The 25,455-nt window shown below is 41.3% G+C and overlaps 1 long non-coding RNA gene across 1 annotated transcript in view; it reads left to right on the top strand.

The window, feature by feature from the left end:
* Positions 1-5,281, top strand: part of LOC139035916 (uncharacterized) — a 77,444-nt gene extending 72,163 nt beyond the window's left edge. Inside the window, exons 3-4 of the long non-coding RNA XR_011488568.1 lie at positions 2,941-3,104; positions 5,151-5,281. This is a non-coding gene — a long non-coding RNA (uncharacterized lncRNA). The remainder of the gene's footprint in view (positions 1-2,940; positions 3,105-5,150) is intronic.
* The last annotated feature ends 20,174 nt before the right edge of the window (positions 5,282-25,455 follow it).

Here is a 25,455-nt window from a genome sequence, read left to right as displayed (position 1 = left end):
AGTTGGACATGACTGAGTGACTGAACTGAACTGATGTGAGTATATGTTTTTTGGTGGAAGAATGTGGAAAAGCACTGATGCAATTTATATTGAGTGGTCCAGGAAAGGCTTAATTGAGGAGTGTCATTAGTGTAAGGTTATCAAGGAGGTATAGATTTATGAGGGAAAAGCATTCTAGTCACAGAAAATCACAAGTGCAAAGGGGCTGCAATGGAAGCACATCCCAAATTCAAAGACCAGTGCACAAGTCTGTGTACTAAGGGCTGGGTGAGAATGGTAGAAGATGAGGTCAGAAAAGTTGGTCATGAGAGTCTCGTGGAGACCAGGTCATAGACTTGTGACCTTTTGATACAATTTTATTCTGAATAAAATGAGGAACCATGGGAACATAGGAGTAACTTGATCTGACTCGAGTTTTTATAGGACTCCTCTGGCTGATATGCTGAAAATTCATTAAAAGGCAGAAAGTGTGGAAGCAGATAGACCAGTCAGAGGTTGTTATGATGGTCCCAGAAGTAGAAGGTGGGGCCTTGGGCCTGAAGGTTGAGACATGGTAGGATTCTGGATATATTTTGCCATAAAGCCAATGGGTTTTCTGAGTGACCAGATGTGGAATGAGAGAAATCGAGAAATCAGGATGGTTCCAAGACTTTTGATTTAAGTATCTGGAAAGATGGAGACGGGAAACCTTTGTGATAGTAGGGGAGTTATATTGGATTCTATGCTATGCTAAGCCTTACATTTACCAGATATTTCCACATTTCTCTCAACTTGGTTGTCTAAATTACAGTTCTGCTTGCAGAATATGAGCATTCCCATTTCTCTGCTTTCTTCACAAGGATTTCTAGGCTAATGGATGTTAAGGGATATTGTGTAGTTGTTTGAAGTTGTGTTTCCCCGATTGCCAGTGCAGTTGAACCCAATTCATAGCATACTGACCTTTTGAATTTCCTTTCATTTGAACTGTCTATTCATATCTTTTGTTCAATTTTCTGTTAGATTATCCTTTTTCTTTATTGTGGAATTCCTTTATGTAATTAGTATATTGCTTGTTATACCTCTTGCATATATCTTCTCTCAATCTTGGGTTGATTTTAAATGTTAGTTATGATATCTTAGGTTGTGGAGATTTGTGAACTTTAATGTAGTCACATTGCTTTATCTTTGCCATTAGGTTCATGATTTTTGCATCTAGATGAAAAATTTCTCACTTTCCTTGATGTCATAGAGATATGTGCATATATTTTCTTCCAGGAGTTTTTAGTTTTGTCTTTTAATTTATTTAATAAACACTTTATTGTGCATGATGTTGTTCTAAGTGCTTTCCAAACAATCACCTCATTTAATCTTCAAGATAACCTTATGAAAATGAAAAGTGAGTGTTAGTTGCTCAGTCATGTCTCTTTGAGACCCCATGGACTGGGGCCCACCAGGCTCTTTGTCCATGGAATTCTTCAGGCAAGGGTACTGGAGTAGGTACCCAGGGAATAGGTAGCTATTCCATTCTCCAGGGGGTCTTCCCAACCCAGGGATTGAACCCGGGTCTCTTGCATTGCAGGGAGATTCTCTGCTGTCTGAGCCACCATGGAAGCCCACCTATAATCGTAAGAGTTAGGTAGTATTATTCACATTTGACAAATGAGGAAGCTGGTGGGTAAGTAAGTTAAACAACTTGCTGAAGATCACAATTCTAGTAAGTTGTGGAATCTTTAGTTTATCTGAAATTAACTGATATAAAGTTGGATAGTTTTGTCTTTATCCATATGGTAACCAGTTATCACAGCATCATTTATTAAATAGCCTATAATTTCCCAATTGATTTATAATTCCTTCTCTGTCATATTTCAAGTTCCCATAAATGTGAAGGTCTATTTCTGGGTTCTTTGTTTTGCTAAGTTAGTCCATAGGTTAATGCCACACTACTTTAATCACTAGAGCTTTAAAAAAGTCATAGCTGATACTGTATGTCAGATTTTTTTCTTACTCTTACTCTTTTTATTATTCTTTTCTTACTCTTTTTACTCTGACTTCAAAATTATTTTGTACCTTTGCTCTTCCAAGTGACCTTTATAAGATCACTCCAGTAAGTTCCATGAAAATGCTTTTTGGAATTGTAATGGGAATTTCATTGCATATGTGATTTATTTGAGTAGAAATTGACATCTATACAATACTACGTGTTTACAATCATAACTTCGATGTCCAATCTGGTTTTTTGGGTCTTCTTCTGTGCCTTTCAAAAATGTTTAAAAATTTTCTCCATAATGGTTTTGTGTCTCTTCTGTTGGATTCTTTTTTAAAACCAGATTTCATATGGTCTCTTGTAACTATAAATGAAGTCCTCTTTCTTAAAATACATTTTGTAGTTAATTGTCCATGGTGAATTTAATTTTTTTTGCATGTTGGTCTTATACATAACAGCTTTTCTCTTATGGGTCTTATATGGGACTTCATTTCACATTATGCCATGATCTTGTCTTCTATGGATCCATTGCACTTGCTGCTGCCTTTGTCTATAAGTCTCACTCCCATGTTACCACATCTGGCCCATAAACCACTCACCTTCCCTTGCCTCTTGGGCCCAGAATTTATTTTGCTAAGAATTATTTCCCAGCCTGCCCAGTATGGTCACTTTCGTTAGCACTGGGGATACATAGAGGCTTGAAGAAAGTGAAATGTGTTAGTACATATTAGGCAGATAAATCCATTGCCACCTAAACCAAACACAACTACAACAAAATAAAACAAAATAACATGATTTATTTAAACAACAGACCAATGAGTAACAGTGGTCTCAGGAAATATTTCATGATGGATTTTTAGAAATGATAGCTTGTAAGCCACAGTTAGATAAAGCAGGAATCATCAGTTGCTTTTGTGGGTTTCATATGACCATTAATCCTGAGTTATTTTAAATGAATACTTTTCTTTATTTGACAGGATTACTGACCTGGGAGAGTAGGATTTTGTTTGAATGTTAGAGTTTCAAGCCATCAACAAGGACCCTTAATGTTTCTGCTCACTGCTTCAGTTAACTATCTCATTTACTGTCACGACAGCCAACATTTAACACACACTTGATGCTGACTACCACTTGTTTAATGGTAAGCGAAAAGATAGGTTTGTATGCACCTGGATGAACAAATGTATTCAAAGGACCGATATCTTTTGGAATTGGAAATTGTCCAGAGGTGTTTCAGTGAGACAGTTGATGGTTTCCTGCCTTAATGTGGGATTGATATAAAACAGACAAAAATAGAAAATATGTTGGTCACAGTCCAGGATTGAACAAGAATGTCTGTGACTGCTGGCATGTGAAAGAGATTAATTGCATCTCATCCAAACATATAGAGGAAAGAACCGCCCACTTATTAGGCCAGACATAATGTGATTAAGTTGCTTTGTAAAGTCATATGTTCATGGTGGTTGTTCAGGATGAGACAGAAGCATTGCTTGGTAGGTAAGTTTGGGTGACATCTAATGTCTTTTTGCCATCAAATTCCCTTTATTAAGAGATTATTCCAAAGAGATGCCTGTGAGAAGCCCTGACCCACTTCCAGCCCTGTTTCACAGGCACTTAAAATGCTGCCACTCCTGTTGTCTGCTGTGTTATTACCACCACCCAACATGTTCAGTGAAGGAGTTTTTATTTCACGTGTACTAAACAAATGCAGAAGACCCAGGTTCAATTCCTGGGCTGGGAAGATCCTCTGGAGAAAGAAATGGCAACCCACTACAGTATTCTTGCTTGGAGAACCCCATGGACAGAGGAGCCTGGAAGGCTACAGTCCATGGGGTCACAAGAGTTGGACACAACTTAGCAACTAAACCACCACCTAACAAATGTATTCATTCCATAGAAAAAGATGGAATAGGCAGTCTTGGCTGCCAGGACCTGTGATCCTGGGTGAGTTGATCCTCAGGTCCTCAATGTGTAAGCAGTGGATAGTAATAACTATACATGGTGTCATTGGAAGGATACAGTGAGATTTCATATACAGTCTGGTCATAATGATTATGAGATGAGAAGCCAGAAATGATTTCATTGTTTCTTTTTTTTGATACTTAATGATTTGTTTCAAATTTTCAGAACTCCCATTAGCTACATAGATGTAAAAATGATCAAAAAAGCTCTTACCTTTATGATAGATATTTTCAAAGACAAGATTGATATCTCTTAAGTAGTTTGTGTGGCCAGAAGGGGAAGAGATCCAGTGGGTCTAGAATGTTCCCCACATCCACGTGTCAAATAGCTATGGAAAGGGAAACGCTGACCTGTCATTTGTGGACTGGGGTCCTGGAGAGCAGGCTGCAGGTGCTGGGTGGCAGGTTTGCTCACACCTGTCTAGAGTAGAACAGGTGTGGGGCAGTTTTTTCCCCCAAAGTCTCATCCTCCAGGGCAGGATTTCATAGGCGGTGCTAGTGGTAAAATATCCACCTGCTAGGAGACGTAAGAGATATGGGTTTGGTCCCTGGGTTGGGAAGATCTCCTGGAGTAGGAAATGGCAACCCACTTCAGTATTCTTGCCTGGGAAACCCCATGGACAGAGGAGCCTGGTGGGCTACAGTCCTTGGGGTCACAAAAGGGTCAGACGCATTTGTCCCATCACACATACACAAACACACACACATACAACATACACACCTCCCTCCCCCCCCACACACAACCACACACACACTACACCAAACACCACAATCCCCCTCTACACCAAGCATACACATACCCCATCACACGCGCACGCACACAAACACACACACACACACACACACACACGGTAAGACAGTTCAAGAAGGCAAAGTCAGTGTGAGAGATAATGAGGACCAAGGCTAAAGATAGTGGAGCTGGAGGGAAAACCAATAATAGTCACAAGTTATAATTACAGTATGTGCATAACCACACTCAATAATAGCTGCTCAAGGTCGCCGGTCCAGAAGTAAAAGCAAACAGTGAGCATTGTGAGCCTGTAAGTGAGAATTGTCCAGACAAGGAGCTGGGTGTTGTTCTTGGACTAGGAAGTGGGGTTATCTCCTCCATGCTAAGGACACAGTAACTGACAGTTTCACAGTGTGGCCTTCAATCCGGGAGGTCATCCTGATGGGCAAAGCCTCCATTCCTCAGATCTCCCTGAACTCCCCTACTTGGCTTGCAGGTTTACCTGCAGAGAGGAGAAGGACTTTCCCAATGTTCCTGAACTGAGGATGAGTCAATAGAACGGGCCTGAAAATAACCTTAGAAGATGAAGTGCTCAGAGTTACAGCAGAGCACAGCCTCTTTCAAGTAGACAAAGGGAGAATCAAATAAAGAACTGAAATGAATTGGCATGTACAGGCATAGGGGCTGCGGGAACGGCTGGAAAAAGGACAGCACACAGAAAGGTCACGATCAACGATGGTCACAGATGATAATCACCCCACGGGCCACAGTGACTAAGAGAGTGCATCCCTTTCTCCAGCTGCTAGCATGGGGCCTCGCACAGAATATAGGATTGTTGAAGGCAGCTTTTGGGGTTGGGCGTTGGCATGGAGTTGGGAGATATGATGCTCACCTCTAATCCTCATGCCTTCTGCCTGGCCAGCATCTCCTTCTCCATCCTCCAAAGCCAGAAAAAAAACTTTTTTTCCTGTCTTCCTCACTCCAGCTATGAGATCCATTCAATCTCTTGGCTTTTCCCCCAGTTATCCTAAATGCCCTGCCAGATTCTCTCCAGTCTGCCAGGCCACACCCCCGAGCTCTCAGTGGCCACTGAGTCAAGATTCAAGCATCTGTCGACTCAGATCTCTCTGCTTTTTCCTTTGGCCCATCACCTTTCCGAAGCAAGGAACAACTGAGGGTGCATTGGAGCCACAGTCACTCTAATGTTAGAAACTGTGGCTTTCACCTACGCTGATCATCAGCCCACTCTTTCTTGTTCTTGGAACCCAGAGGTCTCCTCTGAATATTTCAGCTAATGAGATAGGGTCACAAGTTGTTTGAGAAAATCTACTGGCATTTTCTCCTGCCTGAACTCCAAGCTTGGGCTCAGCACTTCTACTTTGAATGATTGCACATCCTCAGTGACCCTCCCTGTTGCAACCTGGAACACTGGCATGTCCATAAAAGAACCGCTGATTTAGAACACACCTCAGTTGTTTTTTTTTTTAATCCTCCTTGGCAGTCTCTTTACAACCCCTCCTTGAAATAATTTTTCTTAGTGGTTTATAGTCTTTGTTTTAGGATTTTGTTTGTTTTTGCCATTTGTCTTCAAAGGAGAATTGGCAGGCAGGGCCCTGTGGTTATTTCCTGATAAGAGTGTTCACGACCCGGGAGATATTCTTGTTCTTTTACTTTGGAAACGGAAGCTTCCAGGGCTCTGTGTTTTCCCCAGTAGTGGCAGGTCAGTTTAATGTCCTAGGACTACAGTTTACCTGCAGAGGAGGTATAGCCTATTAGCCTATTCCCCACATTGTGTGCAAGTGAGGTGCTCAGGCCTGCACTTCACTGAAGTCCCCATCACTCACTGATTACCCACTTAACATACTGACTAGACCCCAGGACAGTGGTTGAGTTGGCTCTTCTAGGGCCAAATGTCACCCATGAGAGAGATGGGACAGCTGAGGGCTTACCCATGAAGCCTTCTGGAGCCCAGGGTCCCCCAGGTGCACTAAGCCTTCTTTTCCTCTTGGAACCTGGTCCTCTTGAACTGAGCATCCCTTGGAGGGGACACTGGGTGGGATTCTGGCTCCAGCTTCAAGAAGGGGCTCTTTCTGTAGAATCTCCCAGACATTGTAAAGGAGGATTTTTTTTTTTTTTTAAGAAAAATGTGCTCTCTTTCTGATGTGTTCCATATACATAACTTTCTCTCCTGGATATCCATCCTCCTAGACAGAGATCCTCCCACAGTGCTGAGAAGAAACCTGCCATGAAGGATTAACCATGAGTCTGGAGTGTGCATTGATGAAGGCAGGGCAAGTAGGTGAGATTCTTATCCTCTGTTGGTGGAGGGTTGGAGGAAGAGTGGGGGCAGGAGGAGACAAGCAGATGAGCGCACTGATATTTGCTCCCCTGGCTTTACCCAGGGAAGCAGATGTACTGGGTCAGCAGGTAGGGACACCCAGGGAGTGTGGGGGAGCTCCCAGTTTGGGGCTCTGGTAGGCAATGGTCATGCAAGGCAGGCTCAGCCAGAGAAGGGTCTCTAGATTCCTCATCCAACCTGGGGCTCCTGTTTGGAGTGGATGCTGGATTGAGAGCCAGTGGCTCTGCCAGTGTGTTCATCACGATGAGGAAGCAGTTAGTACATGTCAGGGGCTTGTCCAGGGGAGACAGTGAGTAAGGCAGCATCGCGGGATGTTCTGTGGTTAGTGGATCAGCGGAGAGGGAATGCAGGAGCTGACTGAGCTCAGGACAGACTTCCACTCTGACTGCTACACGGGCATCTGGTTCCTAGCATGGGGCCGACAACAGTTTCAGACACTAGAGTAGTTCCTTGGCAGCTGAGCGTAGACTCTGGAACTCATTACCTCCCCTCCACTGCTGTCAAGGCATGTGACTCCTCCCAGTACACACCCAGAGACCGTCTAGGAGAGAAGCCAGGGAAAATAGTAGGAATGAGACAGATTGAACAGCTACCCTCAGAAGGCTGTGCATTATTCCCTGAGGGAGGCTGACTCTCTGGACTGAAAAAATTAGGCATATTCTGCCTGATTGAACTGGGGTTTCACTTACAGGCCCTTCTATGCTCTTAGTACCGATTTATGTCCATATTCTTTAACATTCTGGGGGAACAGGAAAGGGCAAACTTGAAATGCCAGCTGTTAGAAACTTTCCAGAAGTTCCCTCTGGCTGATTCCTCTTTGGCACCCTGTCTCCCTAACAACACTGCCAGGAGGAGGAAATAGACTCAGACATCACCTTCAGGGCTCTGGTGGAGCCAGACATGCTCTTGGGCAGTGTCCTTGGGATATACTTACTCACTTATTCTCTCGTTTGTGTGGTGGAAACTTCCTGCTTCCTGCTTCCTGGGGCAGCACAGGAAGGCCAGCAGTGGCCCCCTCTCTCTTTCCCTCTCTGAAATTATCTGCACACATCACAGATGTGAGAACCAGAACCACGGCTTGTGACCCCTGATCAGGCCTCAGCCTAATACCTTTCTTGGTCATTTCCCCTGCTCTGTGTGGCTGGAGTGAGGGGAGGTTTGGTTTTTGTTGGAGCAGGAGGAAGTGATAGGTGTTAGAGAGAAGGAAGGCCCTTCAGACCAAGGATCAGGCCTTCTTGTCCAGCACTGACAGGAGTTCTGCTTCAGGGTATAGCACACACACAGTATAGCGGTCAACCAAGCACTATTGTTTTGCCCATTTGACTGGTGCCCTGGGCATAGTTGCCTCTCTAAGCATGGGGGGCTGACAGTGAGTTGAGGCAAGATCTGCATATTACTGGTTATTAGCTATTAGACACCACCATTTCTAAAGCCAGGGTTTGCTTTCTGTCCTCCACCTAGCCTGTGTGTGTGATTGCTTCACCCAGTAGGGTAGAACTCAGCCCCAGAGCTGGAGTCCTCCAGGGCTAAGATCATAGTGCTTATAGCTGTGATGCCTGCTCCGAGGCCTGTCTCTGCCTCCTAGCTTGTTACTTAGGGCAGATTGCTTATGCTGACTCAGTTTTCCTCATCTTAATGTTACAGGTAAGGAGACTGAATAGCTAGACTAACTAGACACTTTGACGCTGATTGTATTGTATTCACGTACATGTTGGGAATATACATTTATGATGCCAAAAGAAAGATATCCTGAATTTATTGAGCAAATTAAAGAGAAAATGAAGCCTCCTGGGGGTACATTTTAAACCACCTGGATTTGACAAATACTAGGAAGCTGGATAAAATCAATATGTAGTTAAAAGCTTCCAATTTTGTGCCTCTTAACCAAAAATACTTTTCAATTTTATATTGTCCATGTATTATTTATCCAAAAGTTATTTATATAATTTTAAAAGTAGACAAGGAAATGATATAAAAAATAACTTTGTTGTTGTTTTTCAGTCACTAAATTGTGTCCAACTCTTTGCAAGCCCATGAACTGCAGCACACCTGGCTTCCCTGTCCTTCACTATCTCTCCGAATCTCCTCAAACTCATGTCCATTGAGTCATTGGTGCTATCCAACCATCTCATCTTCTGTCACCTCCTTCTCCTCTTGCCCTCAATTTTTCCCAGCATCAGGGTCTTTTCCAATGAGTCAGCTCTTTGTATCAGATGGCCAAAGTACTGGAGCTTCAGCTTCAGCATCAGTCTTTCCAATGAATATTAAGGACTGATTTCCTTTAGCATCAATGGGTTTGATCTCCTTGCAGTCCAAGAGACTTTCAAGAGTCTTCTCCAACACCACAGTTCAAAAGTGTCAATTCTTCAGTGCTTAGCCTTCTTTATGGTCCAACTCTCACATCCACACAAGACTACTGGAAAAACCATAGCTTTGATTATAGGGGCCTTTGTTGGCAAAGTGATGTTTCTGCTTTTTAAAACACTGTCTAGGTTTGACTTAGCTATTTTTCCAAGGAGCAAGCATCTTTTGATTTTGTGGCTGCACTAACCGTCTGCATAGATTTTGGGGCCCAAGTAAATGAAATCTGACACTGTTCCCATATTTTCCCCACATATTTGCCATGAAGTGATAGGATCAGATGCCATGATCTTTGTTTTTTGAATGTTGAATTTAAGTCAGCTCTTTTCACTCTCCTCTTTCACCCTCATCAGGAGGCTCTTTAGTTCCTCTTCACGTTCTGCCATTAAAGTGGTATCATCTGAATATCTGAGGTTGTTGATATTTCTCCTGGCAATCTTGATTCCACCTTGTCATTCATCCAGCCCAACATTTCGCATGATGTACTCTGCATATAAGTTAAAAATAGCTGCTGCTGCTGCTAAGTCACTTCAGTCGTGTCTGACTCTGTGTGACCCCATAGACGGCAGCCCACCAGGCTCGTCTGTCCCTGGGATTCTCCAGGCAAGAATACTAGAGTGGGTTGCCATTTCCTTCTCCTTGTTTAAGGCTGAGCTCTGTGCTAAGTGCTCATTCCTAGAACAGGAAGCACTAAAAGCAGACAGTAGAAGCGTTCCTGATGCTGACAGCGGAGGAGGAGCTGGGGTATTCTGGCAGAGGTGCATGCAGTGCATAAAGTGAGGCGTGTTCTCTCTGCAGCACTGAGTGAAGAAGCATCTGACAGGGCTGTGGAGGGGGAAGGGGATGAGGAACTTCTTACTCTCAGCTGAAGTATGGGGGTGCTCACCAAGTCTGAGGAAGGTATGCAAACAGTGAGGTAAATCCAAAACTAATCTGCATGGCAAACAGTCAGTGCAAAGCCAGGCTGTTACCCCAAGGGACGGCAGTCTTAAAGCAGTCTGGTTCTAAATCATTTCCAAGTCCAACGACAGTTTAGTTAAGGGAATTTCAACGGGTAATGGACCAGGAGTAACATAGAAGCCAGCAAAGGCAACACGCACATCAACCCTTTACTCAGTCCCTGCTGTTTGGGAGACAGAGACTGAGGAGAAGGAGCAGAGTACCATAGTGAGGACCTTTGGTTCAGCATAAAACCAGAGGGGGATCTAGAGGGTGAGAGGTGGTGGTGGTGAGGGAGGAGAAGGTCACATGCTTCAAATTGCTTTTTGCTGTGACAATCGGAACCTGATAGCTTTTCAGCAGCGGAGCTGCATGATCAGGTTTCTGCTTTAGAAAGAAAGGGAAGGGCTCAGAATTCTGGAATTATTATATCAGAGCTGGAAGGGGTATCAGCCTGCATTGGATTGTAGCCCTCTCCTTGTGTAATGCGCAACTTGCCAACATCATCATATCCTTTATTTAAAAAACAAAACAAAACAAAACAAAACAAAGTGAAACAATACAACCACAAAATCCTTTCTGTTACTCGACTCTGGGTCACCATCCTATTTCTAATAGACACGTGTTAATTATTGGCACCTTGGTTTCTCAATTCTGACACTATAGCAGGCCTGAGTTCTTAACCATTAAAGATGCCTTCTAGAATGGTACTCTAGTGTCCCATTTTTTTTCTTTGTCTTGGTACAAAGAAAATGAGTTAAATTACGTCAGCAGAAGGCTTGTGTCATGGCTTTAGGCACCAGTGTACAGGGATCCAGTCTCTGTCTTTCAACACTCTTTCTAACACATTAAGCAGAGAGTCATTTAGATTTTAAGTGTTATGACAGAATAACAGAAGCGCCTATTGATTCATGAATGCATGCATCCATCCATTCGTCCATCCATGTATCATTTATTGAAGTCCTGGGACTAAGCTTGCTTAATGGGGGAAAGATAGACCATATCTGGGTTAACAGAGAAGAATCATTGCAGGCAATGATATAAACACACTGCTGTATTTATATCTATATGCTATATTTAAAGTGGATAACAAACAAGGATATACTGTGTGGCATAGGGAATTCTGCTCAATATTATGTAACAACCAAATTGGGAAAAGAATTTGAAAAGGAGTAGATACATGTATATGTATAACTGAATCACTTTGTTCTACACCTGAAACTAGTGTGACATTGTTAATCAACTATACTCCAATATAAAATAAAAAGTTATAAAGAAGAAATAGGTGAAGAAATGAGGAGAGGGATGAGGCAAGAAGAGAGTTCTATTTCAGGTAGAGTGATTAAGGAAATTCTCTCAAAGGACAGGAGGGATAAACTCATAACTGAAGAAGATAAGGGTGCGGCCAGGTAAAGATCTGGGGCAAAATCTTCTAGGCTGTACAAATAAAGACCCTGAGGCATGAAAGATCTTGGAGTGTTCAGGGAACAAAAGGAGGGGAATATGGCTGGAGCTCTGTGACTGGAGATTAGGAGTGTCCAGAGAGCCTGTCTCAGTACTGCAGTCCAGAGAGGGGACTCTACCTGGGTGCCACAGCCCTTCACAGAGCAGGTGGCATGTGAAGGTCTTGAGGGATTGAAAACTACATGAAGGTCAAGTGGGTTTATAATGATGTGGGAGGATCAGGTTGGAGGCAAGAAAGGATAATAATAAAGATAATATATAATACTAATGTTTATTCATCTCTAATTATGTTTCAGGTACAGTGCTGCATGCCTGATCCCATTCAAACCTTGTAATCTCTTTATTGAGTCCTTTGATTTTCCTTATTTTACAGAGAGTAAAGGAGGTCATGGGCAGGTTTGAGACTTGTTGACACTGAGATCATAGGAGGTGTATAGGTGGCGATATAGAGAACAATTGGAATCACACCTTGCTCATATCAGGAACTCTGTAAATAAGTGTTGGATGAAATCAGGGTGAGATATAAATATGGAAGCAAACCCTCCAGTGATAGTACTGAACTTGAGAGGATAGATAAGTGTCTATTATACAACTTCCTGGGCACTGGGGTGAGGTTGCTGAAATGCTGATTAAAATCTGCTTTACTCCCCAATAAAGATTTTATATAACCACTGTGGTGACTGAGTGTCTTTTCTGATTATTGAGTCTCTGAATCCCATACTTGTATTTAGGCAGAGGTTTTGTGCATTTATGCATACATAGAGCCCACCTTCCACAGAAGATGTGATAAGGCTCCTTTGAGCTATGATGTGGCCATGTAGCCCAGACTTTGACAACCAGGTACACCTGCTTGAGCTTTGAAACAGAAGCTGGGCCACACAACATCAATTTTGGAAGTGTCATTAGAGAAACTGAAAGTAGTGACCCAAGGCTGCAGGCACAGAAGTTCCAGGCAGGGTCCAAAATTCAGGGTCTGGGTTCTGAGCTACACAACTGAACCCAGTAGTAGTTTCTCTGTGGTCTATTCAAGTTCTGTAATTTTTGCTTAATTTTGTTTATATTTGATTTCTTAAAAAACTGCCTAGTTCATAATCACATTTGTTGTATGGGGTTGAATATAGTGCTCTCTTATAACTATTTAGTCTCCACTCTGTCTGTGTTTACAAGCCCTTTCTTCTTTCTTTTTTTTTTCACATTCATGAAGGGATATTATTTTATTAAATGAATCTTAATGACATCTATCAAGTGTATCTCTTTTCATTTCCTTGCTTTTTTATTGAAGTGTTGACATATGACATTATGTTACTTTCAGATGTACAACATAATGATTCAATATATATCAAATATAATTTTATATAAAAATTAAGAATGAAAGAATATATAAATTTTGTAAAACTTAGATATAAGAATGTGTGACATTTTCCTCTGAGTGGTTGAATTAAAAAATATCTTTTTATACATGCCTAGAACATTCACATTTTATTAGTGAGTCCATGTTTCCTTTGTACTCAGAAAAAAACAAAGTGTTATTTAAAAAATGAACTGTGATCACGTAGCAATACAATGACCCTAAACTTCTGAACATTATATTTAGGCAAATATTTGATGTAAATATAATAAGTATTATATACCCATCAGGCATCTTTAATAATTTCTCCAATGAAAAAAATCTTTAAAGATGCCAGCTTCCCAACAGACAAAGGATTAATCTCAAAAATATACAAGCAACTCCTCCAGCTCAACTCCAGAAAAATAAATGACCCAATCAAAAAATGGGCCAAAGAACTAAACAGACATTTCTCCAAGGAAGACATACAGATGGCACAAAAACACATGAAAAGATGCTCAACTTCACTCATTATCAGAGAAATGCAAATCAAAACCACAATGAGGTACCATTACACGCCAGTCAGGATGGCTGCTATCCAAAAGTATACAAGCAATAAATGCTGGAGAGGGTGTGGAGAAAAGGGAACCCTCTTACACTGTTGGTGGGAATGCAAATTAGTACAGCCACTATGGAGAACAGTGTGGAGATTTCTTAAAAAGCTGGAAATAGAACTGCCATATGACCCAGCAATTCCACTTCTGGGCATACGCACTGAGGAAACCAGATCTGAAAGAGACACGTGCATCCCAATGTTCATAGCAGCACTGTTTATAATAGCCAGGACATGGAAGCAACCTAGATGCCCATCAGCAGACGAATGGATGAGGAAGCTGTGGTACATATACACCATGGAATATTACTCAGCCATTAAAAAGAATTCATTTGAATCAGTTCTAATGAGATGGATGAAACTGGAGCCCATTATACAGAGCGAAGTAAGCCAGAAAGATAAAGACCATTACAGTATACTAACACATATATATGGAATTTAGAAAGATGGTAACGATAACCCTATATGCAAAACAGAAAAAGAGACAGATGTATAGAACAGACTTGTGGACTCTGGGAGAACGTGAGGGTGGGATGTTTCAAGAGAACAGCATCGAAACATGTATATTATCTAGGGTGAAACAGATCACCAGACCAGGTTGGGTGCATGAGACAAGTGCTCGGGCCTGGTGCACTGGGAAGACCCAGAGGTATCGGGTGGAGAGGGAGGTGGGAGGGGGGACCGGGATGGGGAATACATGTAAATCCATGGCTAATTCATGTCAATGTATGACAAAAACCACGCAATGATGTAAAGTAATTAGCCTCCAACTAATAAAAATAAATGAAAAAAAAAGATGCCAGCTTCCATACTATTTTGTAGAAAAATGACATTTATTTTATATAACCTAAGAAAAATTTCTAAGAAAGCTTTTGTGTTTGTTGTAAACATTAATCAAACATTTCCCAACTTTGTCAGTGTTGTTGATATTTCATTGGTGATTGCTCAGTTAGAAGTTAAAAAAATACTGTTTTCTCCTTCAAAGCCATAAAATAATTTTGTGGTCCTTTATTATAATATGATATAACATGTCTCTTTTAGGTTATTATTATGGAATTCCTTCTATTGGAGCAATAAGAATCAATACTCAGGTATGGTTATGATCTCTTTTCTTCTTGACCTGACTTAGGTCTGTTTAATGTTTAATTTTCAAGAATAATCAGCTCTTCATTTTACTTATCTATTAAGTAATCTTCCCCTTTATATTTTTAATTTATGAATTTACTATTAATGTTTTTTCATATTTATTTAGTTTATTTCATTATCATTTTGCTATATCATTTTGTTGGATACTTAATTCATTTATTTTACTTCTTTTCTTCTAAAAAGTAGTTAATTCTGTAAATTTTCCCTCTAAGTGTTACCTTGACTAAATCCCAGATGTTTATGTACAGAATATCCTAATTGTGGTTTAATTACAATTTTGTTTCCATGTTTGGCTCCAAATTTATTTGAATGTCCGGATACTTAGAGTTGTTGGCTTCTCTTTGTTTATTAATTTCTGGTTTTATTACATTGTGGTTAAAGAAAGTAGTCTGAAGGATTTCTATTTAGAAAAAATGTATTTTTTGTCACCTAGAACATGCTCAATTTCTGTCAGTGTTCCAAAGATACATAATGAGTCCATTATATTATGTGTTAGGGTATAGTAACACAGGTATACACATTGTCATATGCTTATATTTATATATTTGGTCTGATGGTGGGCTGTATTAGCTGAGTTCTGGATTCATTTCAGTGCAAATTCATTGAGGTAGATGTGTCCATTTCCTTCTCAACTCTGCCCCAAATACCTAACAGGATCTGACTCATATAGGAATTAAGCATATTTGTTGAATGAATTAAAAAATATATATCCTTAGTTTTACTTCTATATGAAGCATTGTTTTCAGAGTTGTACTAAATTATTTTATTTTGATCATGTAGTTTTGTTAAATTTGTCCTTATTTAGAACATACTTTGGTAAGGTATTCTTGAAGTTTTTGAGTACTTGAGGGTTTGTGATGTTATATATTGGGATTTATTTTAAAAATACTGAATGCTTCTTATGTTTTAGGTACTGTGCTAAGTAAGCACTAGAAATACAATGGCAAATTTTAAAAAGCCCTCAGTTTCCTGCATTTCATGATTCATACATGTATATTTATGGAAACAAATAATGATGAAGTAAATAAGTAAATGTTAGTTTGAAAGAATTGTGATTGGTGCTATAAAGAAAACCAATGGACAACTGTTAAAGATATCAAGCTGGTACTGTCAGAAAGTCCAGCCTGCGGTGGGTATATTGAATGGAGGCCAAAAGACAAGGCAAATCAGCCCCTTGAAAAGCTGGGTGCGGGGGCGGTCCTCTAGGCAGAGAGAACAGTATCTTCTGTTAGTATGAAATTGCTTCTCTCTCATTTAGTGTTCGGGCTTCCCTGTGGCTCAGATGGTAAAGCATCTGTCCGCAATGCAGGAGACCCAGGGTTCAGTTTCTGGGTCGGGAAGATCCCTTGGAGAATGAAATGGCAGCCAACTCCAGTAGTCTTGCTTGGAGAATACTATGGACTGAGGAGCCTGGTGGGCTACAGTTCACGGAGTCGCAAAGGCTTGGACATGATTGAGTCACTTCATTTTCACTTTTGAGTTCTATATTAGCAATATTGATGCTTCAGTTTTCTTTTTGTTGATACTTACATGATACACATATTTATTCATGCAGTCATACAAACCATGCAATTAGGTATCAGCATTTTTATATCATTTGTTGTTGGTCTTATAAATAAAACATTAATCTTGAATTCTCCCTACTTCCCTCACCCCATCAGGAAATTTTTGTTTTGTTGTACAGGATTTAATCCACGTGTAATAATCTTTGATAGATTTTGTCTCATTCCTGACATTTTAACAGATGTTTTATGTATTATCCTTAGTTTGTACCATTGCTTGGCTTTTCTGCTGGTTTTTTTTTTTTTTAATATGTGGGACATTATTTATTTCTCATCCTTGAACAGGAGTGTTAATACACATGATTACTTTTGAACTTCTCTGAGGATGCCAACTGAAATCATTCCTCTTCCAGCTTTATTCAAATATAATTAGCAAAGAGAAACTGTATATGTTAAAGGTGTAGGAATATGTTTTGATATATGTATACATTGTGAAGTATACCTCTCACTTCACATATTAATAGTTAACCTGTTTTTTTGGTGATAACAATTAAGATCTATTCACATCAGATTTCTAGAATATAAATCAGTGTTACCAACTGTAGTCACCACATTGTACATTAGATTCCTAGAACTTGTCCATCTGTTCATAATTTTGTATCCTTTGATAAACCTTTCTGAGTTCTGTATTGCCTGCAATACCTCTGTTTACTCAAAGGCAAGTTATTCTACTGGTCCAGCTTGTTGTATCTTCCTTAGGCAGTTGATTTTCCTCAAATTTGGGGTGACCATGTATCATTTACACTTGTAGAGAAAGTTCTAGATTGAACATTGGGTAGTGATTTTACACTAGTGTACAGGTTGTGAAGCCAGAGTTTGATTTCCTCTGCCAAGCTCTCCACCCTGCCCTCCATCTGAGTTTCTTCTTCCCTGGCTGGAGGGTGATGCTTTGGAGGAGACAGGTGGGCTGGGACCCCTTCCATAGGGACAGCAGTGAAGGTATTGGTTTGGGGGCAGAGATCCTTGGCAGATACTATTACTGTCCCAGGTAGATGCTGCTTTCCCTTTCATCCTGTATCCATGAGGGGAGGGGATGTTCCTGCGGTACTGCCATGTTCCTTGGTTTGACCCAGTGCCTTCTGAGACCTCCCTTCTGTGCTTTCCCCTTGACTCAAGAGTCAGCAATTCCCTGGAGGTTCTGGTCCTCTGATGGGAACCTTTCCTGTTTTATGCTTGTAAACATTTGCCGTTATTTTCTTTTTTTTTTTTTCAGGTATTTCAATGGGATTGAGGGAAGGAAGAGGTAAACATGTGACCTATTTTGCCATCGGGGTCAGAAATCTGCTTATAGACTTTGTTGGGAGATGAGGTAGCAATGGACACTGATTCCTACCTCTTCCCTTTCCAACTTACTGGCAGAGATTCCAGAGCCAGAATTAAATAAATCAATGAGGCTTAAAGAGTGTAGATTTAAGAGTTTTCTGGGTTTTAATTCATCTGTCACATGGGGTATTTCAGAATTTCTACTGAAATAAGCTCATTAGAAAATTCCCTATTTTCTGCTTGGCACCAAGTCAGTGATGCCAACTCACAGTGACATTTCCTCTGGCCTAGTGTTTAACCTGGGATTGTGGAGGTTGGTGGGGGAGAGTCAGTTCCAGGGTAGCTGTGGGGTAGGCAGAGAGTAAAAGGTAATAGAGTTATACTCCTGGTTTTGCAGCAACACAGCAGAGGGAGAAGGGAATTTGGAAGTCATGAAAGTGTCAGTATTTGTGACAAATGGCACAGAGGCAGAGAAGTGCAGAGTTCACTTGAGCCTCCTGTGTTGGGGGATTCTGTTGAGCAAGCTGAGTGGGTAGATCAGATATTTTAAGAGTCTTATTTTCTGAAATAGTTGGATTGTATTTAACAGACAATCGGGAATGATGTAATGCTCTCAGGAAGGCAGCGGCATGATTGGAGAGGTGTATTAGGTGCCAGTGTATGCTGTGGAGGACGGTCATTGGCTATTTGGGACAAACGTAGGAATACACCTCCGGGGCAAAGATAGTGCTGGCAAGGTGGCACTCCTCAAACAAACTGAAAAGACAGGAGGCATCCCTGAGTTGTCATGGGTCTTGTCACAACAGCAGAGCATATTGGATCCCTTTCTCAGAGCACTGCAGGGCAAGATGGGCTCCAACCTTGATAAGCCTGGTCAGAATCCTGGTCAAAGGAGTTCACCTGTTCACCTGTGCTTATGAGGATGTGGGCTGGATGAGGGGAGAAGCCAGGTGAGGTCCTGCATGGGGGAGCCAGGGACACCACCAGGAGGTTGGTCAGTGCAGACAGGGAGCATCACAGCTCTGGCATGATGGATTCAGGCTGAGAATGATGGTGATGGCTGAGTTCTCAGCCTGAGGTCCTGGGAAGAGTTGACCAGCATGGGGAAGAAAGGAGAGGGGGCACACTTAGGAGAAAAAAATGAGTTGAGTTGGGGGTATATGGAATTTGAGGTCTTGTGGGACCCATGTTAGGGAGGTCCAGTAGATAAGCATGGACATCCGGTTAAGCGCAGGAAATGGGACTCTGCAGCCTTGAGGAGGAGTCAGGAATTGAGTCCTTGCCTGAGAGATGGTTGTGGTGGTGATGTGGAGTTTCACTTCAGTTCAGTTGCTCAGTCATGTCTGACTCTTTGCGACCCCATGGAATGCAGCACGCCAGGCTTCCCTGTCCATCACCAACTCCCGGAGTTTACTCAAAATCATATCCATTAAGTCAGTGATGTCATCCAACCATCTTATCCACTGTCCTCCCCTACTCCTCCCACCTTCAATCTTTCCCAGAATCAGGGTCTTTTCCAATGAGTCAATTCTTTGCATCAGGTGGCCAAAGTATAGGAGTTTCAGCTTCAGCATCAGTCCTTCCAGTGAAAATTCAGGACTGATCTCCTTTAGGATGGACTGGTTGCATCTCCTTGCAATACAAGGGACTCTCAAGAGTCTTCTCCAATACCACAGTTCAAAAGCATCAATTCTTCAGTGCTCAGCTTTCTTTATAGTTCAACTCTCACATCCATACATGACCACTGGAAAAACCATAGCCTTGACTAGACAGATGGTGATTGCAGCCATGAAATTGAAAGACGGTTACTCCTTGGAAGGAAAGTTATGACCAACCTAGATAGCATATTAAAAAGCAGAGACATTACTTTGCCAACAAAGGTCCATCTAGTCAAAGCTATGATTTTTCCAGTGGTCATGTATGGATGTGAGAGTTGTATGTATGGATCTGAGCCACAGTCAGCTCCTGGTCTTTTTTTTTGTTGTTGCCTGTATAGAGCTTCTCCATCTTTGGCTGCAAAGAATATATTCAATCTGATTTAAGTATTGACTGTCTGGTGATGTCCATGTGTAGAGTCTTCTGTTGTGTTGTTGGAAGAGGGTGTTTGCTATGACCAGTGCATTAATTCTCTTGGCAAAGAGAAAAGGCTAATTCTCTATTAGCCTTTGCCCTGCTTCATTCTGTACTCTAAGGCCAAATTTGCCTGTTACCCCAGGTATTTCTTGACTTCCTACTTTTCCATTCCAGTCCCCTATAATGGAAAGGACATCTTTTTTGGGGGTTAGTTCTAGAAGGTCTTGTAGGTCTTCATAGAATCATTCAGCTTCTTCAGCATTACTGGTCAGGGCATAGACTTGGATTACTGTGATACTGAATGGTTTGCTTTGGAAATGAATAGAGATCATTCTGTTGGTTCTGAGATTGCATCCAAGTACTGCATTTGGACTCTTTTTTTGACTCTGATATCTACTCCATTTCTTCTATGGGATTCTTGACCACAGTAGTAGATATAATGGCCATCTGAGTTAAATTCACCCATTCCAGTTCATTTTAGTTTGCTGATTCCTAAAGTGTCGACATTCACTCTTGCCATCTCCTCTTTGACCACTTTCAATTTACCTTGATTCATGGACCTAACATTCCAGGTTCCTATGCAATATTGCATCGGACTTTACTTCCATCACCAGTCACACCCACAACTGGGTGCTGTGGAATCTCAGGTTGAGACAAAGAAAACAAACTGAGGAAGATCAAAGTCAAGGCCAGTACAGTAAGGATCTAATATACACTTGAACTATTTCTTTATCTATAAAGTACCTTTTATTTCATATTCAATGAAAATTCCAGCATTTTATTATTAGTGGTGTTTAAAAGGAATGACTCAGAGGGGAGAACTGCTAGATGGGCAAGCCTTGTTGCCTGCCTTTCTGAATTGCTTGTGGTACAATTGGGCCATTCACTCTGTTCCGGGCACTTTGTGTGTTTCCTCCTTTCCGGATTAGACCTATTTGCTTGGGAAAACAATTCATTTCTCAGGGCTTCAGTTTTATGTACTGTTGATCTATTACTTTATTTCTCTAATCTCTTTCCCACAGCCAATAGTTTTCAGTACCTGGAACTAAAAACAACCTTCAGGATACCAAAGCACAAGTTAAAGAAAATCATCTATGCTTCCAATGGGAGGAGGGGGAACAAATAGTCCACCTACTTGCTTGGAAGGAAATATGGCTTAAACAGCTAATTGACTTTGCATTCACTTTTCAACTAGTTGTATTGGCCTTATGTTTTTCATTACATTGTAAATCTTTTTACCATATTGAAAATTGAGGAACACATTTCTTCTTCTTGGTTTCATGCATCTGAAGTCTGTAGAGGGACAAGTGTACAAGTGCCAGTGGAAAATGTCTTTTTTGGAATATCAGGTTTGGTCCTCAGAGACTAAGAGTACTCCATGTGTGGAGCAATAAATCTGGATTCTGCTGTGTTTAATTAAGGCAGTTTTCCTTCTTAGCACCAGATGTGGAGATGAGATTCAATTTTATTGAGCCTAAAAGAACATGTCCTTCCAAATACATATGTCACTGGTATGGAATGCGACCACAGTGTGTGACAAGGCTCTGCACCCTAGAGGGAGAAGTTCTAGTCCTATCTTCTGCACTTGTGGAGTCTTTCGTTGCATGGCTGTGATTTGTAAGGTGATGGAGTCCCACTGTAGAGATGCCAGATGTAAAGGGAGATCAGGGAAAGACGAGAAGTTGAGCCAGTGGAGGGAACGATGGATGGAAGTTGTTTTCTTGCTAAGCGCAGTGTCCATGAATAAAGACTTTGACCACCCAGAAAGAACTGTTCTGTGCTTCTGCCCTCTTTTGCCAATTAATTGATAAACATTAAGAGAATCACCTCGTATCGCCATACCAGTCCCTGAAAAGAGTATCTGAAAACAGCACTGTCATCACCAAGTGAACACTGTAAACCGTAGGATGAAAGAGAGCTGACAGTCATGTCCAATGGGGCTGCACTTCCTCTAGAGGTTTCTCATTATGAGATAGCCCAATGTATACTTGACCATGTCCAGAAAAAGGAAATGCAACCTCTTTAAGGGAAGCCCATTCTGTCTCTGGAGAATTGAAGCTGTTAAAAATATCTTGCTCATATTATTAGACAAATTCCTTTGCTCTGAGTCTTTCTCCCTTTTGTTCTAGTTTGTTCTCTTGAGAAACATGAAACAGGCAGAATCTTCCTTACTAAGGCCAGCTATCTCGTAGGTTCCAGACATCCCAGGTGATTAGTACATGTCCTTGTGTGGCCAAGAACACCATAGCTGAGTGGAGAGAGGGAGAAAACCACAAACTCCCCAAGGTTAGGGGAGTTTATTCATCTGTGTTTTTAGTGACTGGTAGAGCAGCTGGCACTCCTTAGATACAGTTGAAAGAGTTGAAAAACACATTAACTCCTTTGCTTTTCTCTGATTATGTCCCACATCAAAATCTAGGACTTTCTGTGTCACCATGGGCTGGTAACTAGAGCTCTAGCTCCCGCTTCGTGCTGTCCTGCCTGGCTTACACTGCCCAGGAGTTACAAGGTGTTGGTGCTCTTTCCTGATTGGCCCTGTCTGCACATGTGTCTGTGTAGTGTCTGCCTAATGACCCCATCCCTGTGACCTGATCCCAGTCAGCCTGGTCTAGACAGAGACTAGGGAGTATCTGAATGCATGAGCGCCTGAACAATGCATCCCAAAGCTCTGGAGTTGGTGACTTTTGGTTGCTCCCTCCATGCTGCTGGGGCAAGTGGGAAGTGGTCTCTTCTTTGTGTGAACTCAGTCTGGCTAAGAAGATAATACAGATATGCAAGGAATTCTAAGACAGTTGTGGTGACAGAGGAGGATGCACACCGGCCCTGGAGTGGAAGGATGTGCAGTGTTAGCATGCTGCCCAAGAGTTCTTGACATGGCTAGAGGCATTTCATACCAGAAGAGGTAGTTGCTAAGACCACTGATACATAACCTTACTAGGAAATGTGTGTAAGAGACTCATTATGAATGTGCAAGCTCCCGTTGGGGGATTTATTCATTTGTTCATTCAACTGCTAGTAGGAACTCCACTATGTGCACTATTCTGGTTAGAGGGCTGTCCCAATGCCCAACAGGCTAGATCCCTGCTTTCTAATGGGGTAGTATTGAGCATGACCAAACGCACAAATTAAACAAATATGGTGAGGCTTTGGAGACTATAAAGTAGCATTATTGGGCAGGCAAGATGGAGCTGCTTGGGCAAAGGCTCATGAAGAGGTGACATCCAAGCTGAGACCAGATGACAGCAAGGGCTGGCACAGTCCAAGGTCATAAAAAGGAGTGATGAGCTGGCCGTGATGCTGGACTTCAAGCAAAAGTGCACCAGGGAAGAGAGAAAGAATGTAGTCTCTAGACAGAACCCCCAATCCCCTGCCCCACGTTTGTGCCTTTTTCTGTTTTTTTGAGGAGTATAATGGCATTCTTTATTGGTTCGCCTCTAGTTAGGATGACCAGAATAGGCAAATAAAAATATAAGACACCCAGTTAAATCTGAATTTCAGATAAACAAAAAGTAATTTTTTAAAAATATAAGTATGGTAATGGAAACCCACTCCACTATTCTAGCCTGGAGAATTCCATGGACGGAGGAGCTAGTCTATGGGGTCACAAAGAGTCAGACACAACTGAGCAACTACGCACACAGCACAGAAAATATTAAAATTCTCTATTGTGTAAGTAAATACAAGAATGGATAGAAGAAAGGAGAGAAGTCACAGATGACATTCCTAGTTAGAAGGAGTGACCAAGTAGAAACCTCTGGGTTGGCTGGCCTCCCCTCAGCTTTGCAGAGACCTGTCTATACCATGGTCAGTGATGAACCCAGCCGGGGGCAGGTAGCTGGTTGAGTGGGGGAAAGTGTGGGAGACTAAGTCTCAGTACATAAGTGAACAGTGAGGGGTGGATCCTAGCCCTCACCTTGGATCCAGCAATGTTGGGGGCAGGAGCAGTATATCAGAAAAGTTGTTCAGAGACAGGGCCCTGGGGCCTACCTGAGCTTCATATCAGCTGGTGTGTCTTGGGCAAATTATTGAACCGAGGATAGCAATCCCTTGATCTATTTAAAGCAAATAAGAAAAGGCTAAATCCCCTAAGGCCATTGTGATGATTCAATGAATTAATATATAGGGAAAGGCATTAGTTAAATTCCTGGCCTACAGTTACTACTTTAAAAAAAAATTCTAAGATAATATAGTATATGTTTGCTTCTTCAGTCAGACTATATTACAGATGACTTAAGACCATGTAGCAAATTTAAGGTGGAGCCATGGTTATCAAAAAGGCTGCCCAGACCACAAAGTTGATTTATCTCAATAATAACAGCAGCAAATTCCTGTTATTGTAATGAATCACAGCATGAATGCAGTCAGATGCAGGGGGCTGGGCTGTGCACCCCAGTAACGAAAAGCAGATACTTGCAATACCCTAATGACATGTGTAGCAACTGAACCTGTAGCCTGGTTACACAAAACAGGCCATAATGAAATCCAGTTTCTTTATGGAATATTTTCCCTAAATGATAAGGTATTGCTCATGGTTCTTTCTCCCTTGTATAGCAATTCCTTCCAAAGCAAACATTTTAAAGATCTTAAATGAAGTTGGAAAACTAAAACTTGTTTTAGAATAAGAATATGAAAGCCATTTACTAGAAAATCACTGTTCTGCAATATAAAACACGCAGAGCTGTGTTGCTCAAAACAATTTAATTATAAAGCGCTGTTTCCTGGATCTGAAGAGAAACATTTCTACTTGGCCACTAGAGCTTTCTAGAGAAAGTCACTATATATCTGTAGTGTGGTAATGGTAACTTTGAATTTCAGAGGGAAAACAAAGCAGAGATTTTGAAAAGCAAACTTTGAAGGGATCATCATTTCAATTCTTTGCAGATAATTTTGAAAGAGGTTGTTAAAATAGCTTAGCTAGGAACTGAGAGACATGGCGATCAGTTTGAAAGAATCAAATTTTGCTGTTTGTATTTTATTTTGAACACATTTAATAAATAAGGAGTTTTCTGTGTCATGAGAGCAAAACCCCAAAGCCCCAGGGTGGTGGGGGACAGTCGGAGTCAAATCAGGCAGCACTTACAGCATTGTGTTCAGAGATGAGGACCACATTTCTGAGAAATTTCTCTGGAAAGAACCTTTATATAGAAATAGATATAACATTTCTTTTTTTCCCTCTGGCAGAATCTTCTTAAGAATGAGTGTCTAGTTAGTTCTAGAAAATAGGTTCCTTTTTTAATATTTATATTTTAATTGCTGGAAAAGTGCTTTACAACGTTGAGTTAGCTTCTGCTGTGCAACAACTCAATCATATATATACCATATATATACATACATACATATATGCATATATACACGACTATATATATATATGTGTATATATATATATATATATTTATATGAGAAGGAAATGGCAACCCACTCCAGTATTATTGCCTGGAGAATCCCAAGGACAGAGGAGCTTGGCAGACTACAGCCCATGGGGTCGCAAGAGTTGGGTATATATATATACCCTCCCTCTTGAGCCTTTCTCCCCTCCCCCCAGCTTACCCCTCTAGGTCATCACAGAATCCCAGGCTGGGCTCCCCATGTTATGTAGCAACTTCCCACTATCTATTTTACACATGATGGGGTATATATATCAATGCTATTTCTCAGTTCATTCCATCCTCACCTTCCCCTGATGAGTCCACAAGT

This window comes from Odocoileus virginianus, chromosome 7 (genome assembly GCF_023699985.2).
Source record: "Odocoileus virginianus isolate 20LAN1187 ecotype Illinois chromosome 7, Ovbor_1.2, whole genome shotgun sequence".
Taxonomy (NCBI): Eukaryota; Metazoa; Chordata; class Mammalia; order Artiodactyla; family Cervidae; genus Odocoileus; species Odocoileus virginianus.
Note: the sequence above shows the minus strand (reverse complement) of the source record. Positions and strands in the feature narration are given on the sequence as shown.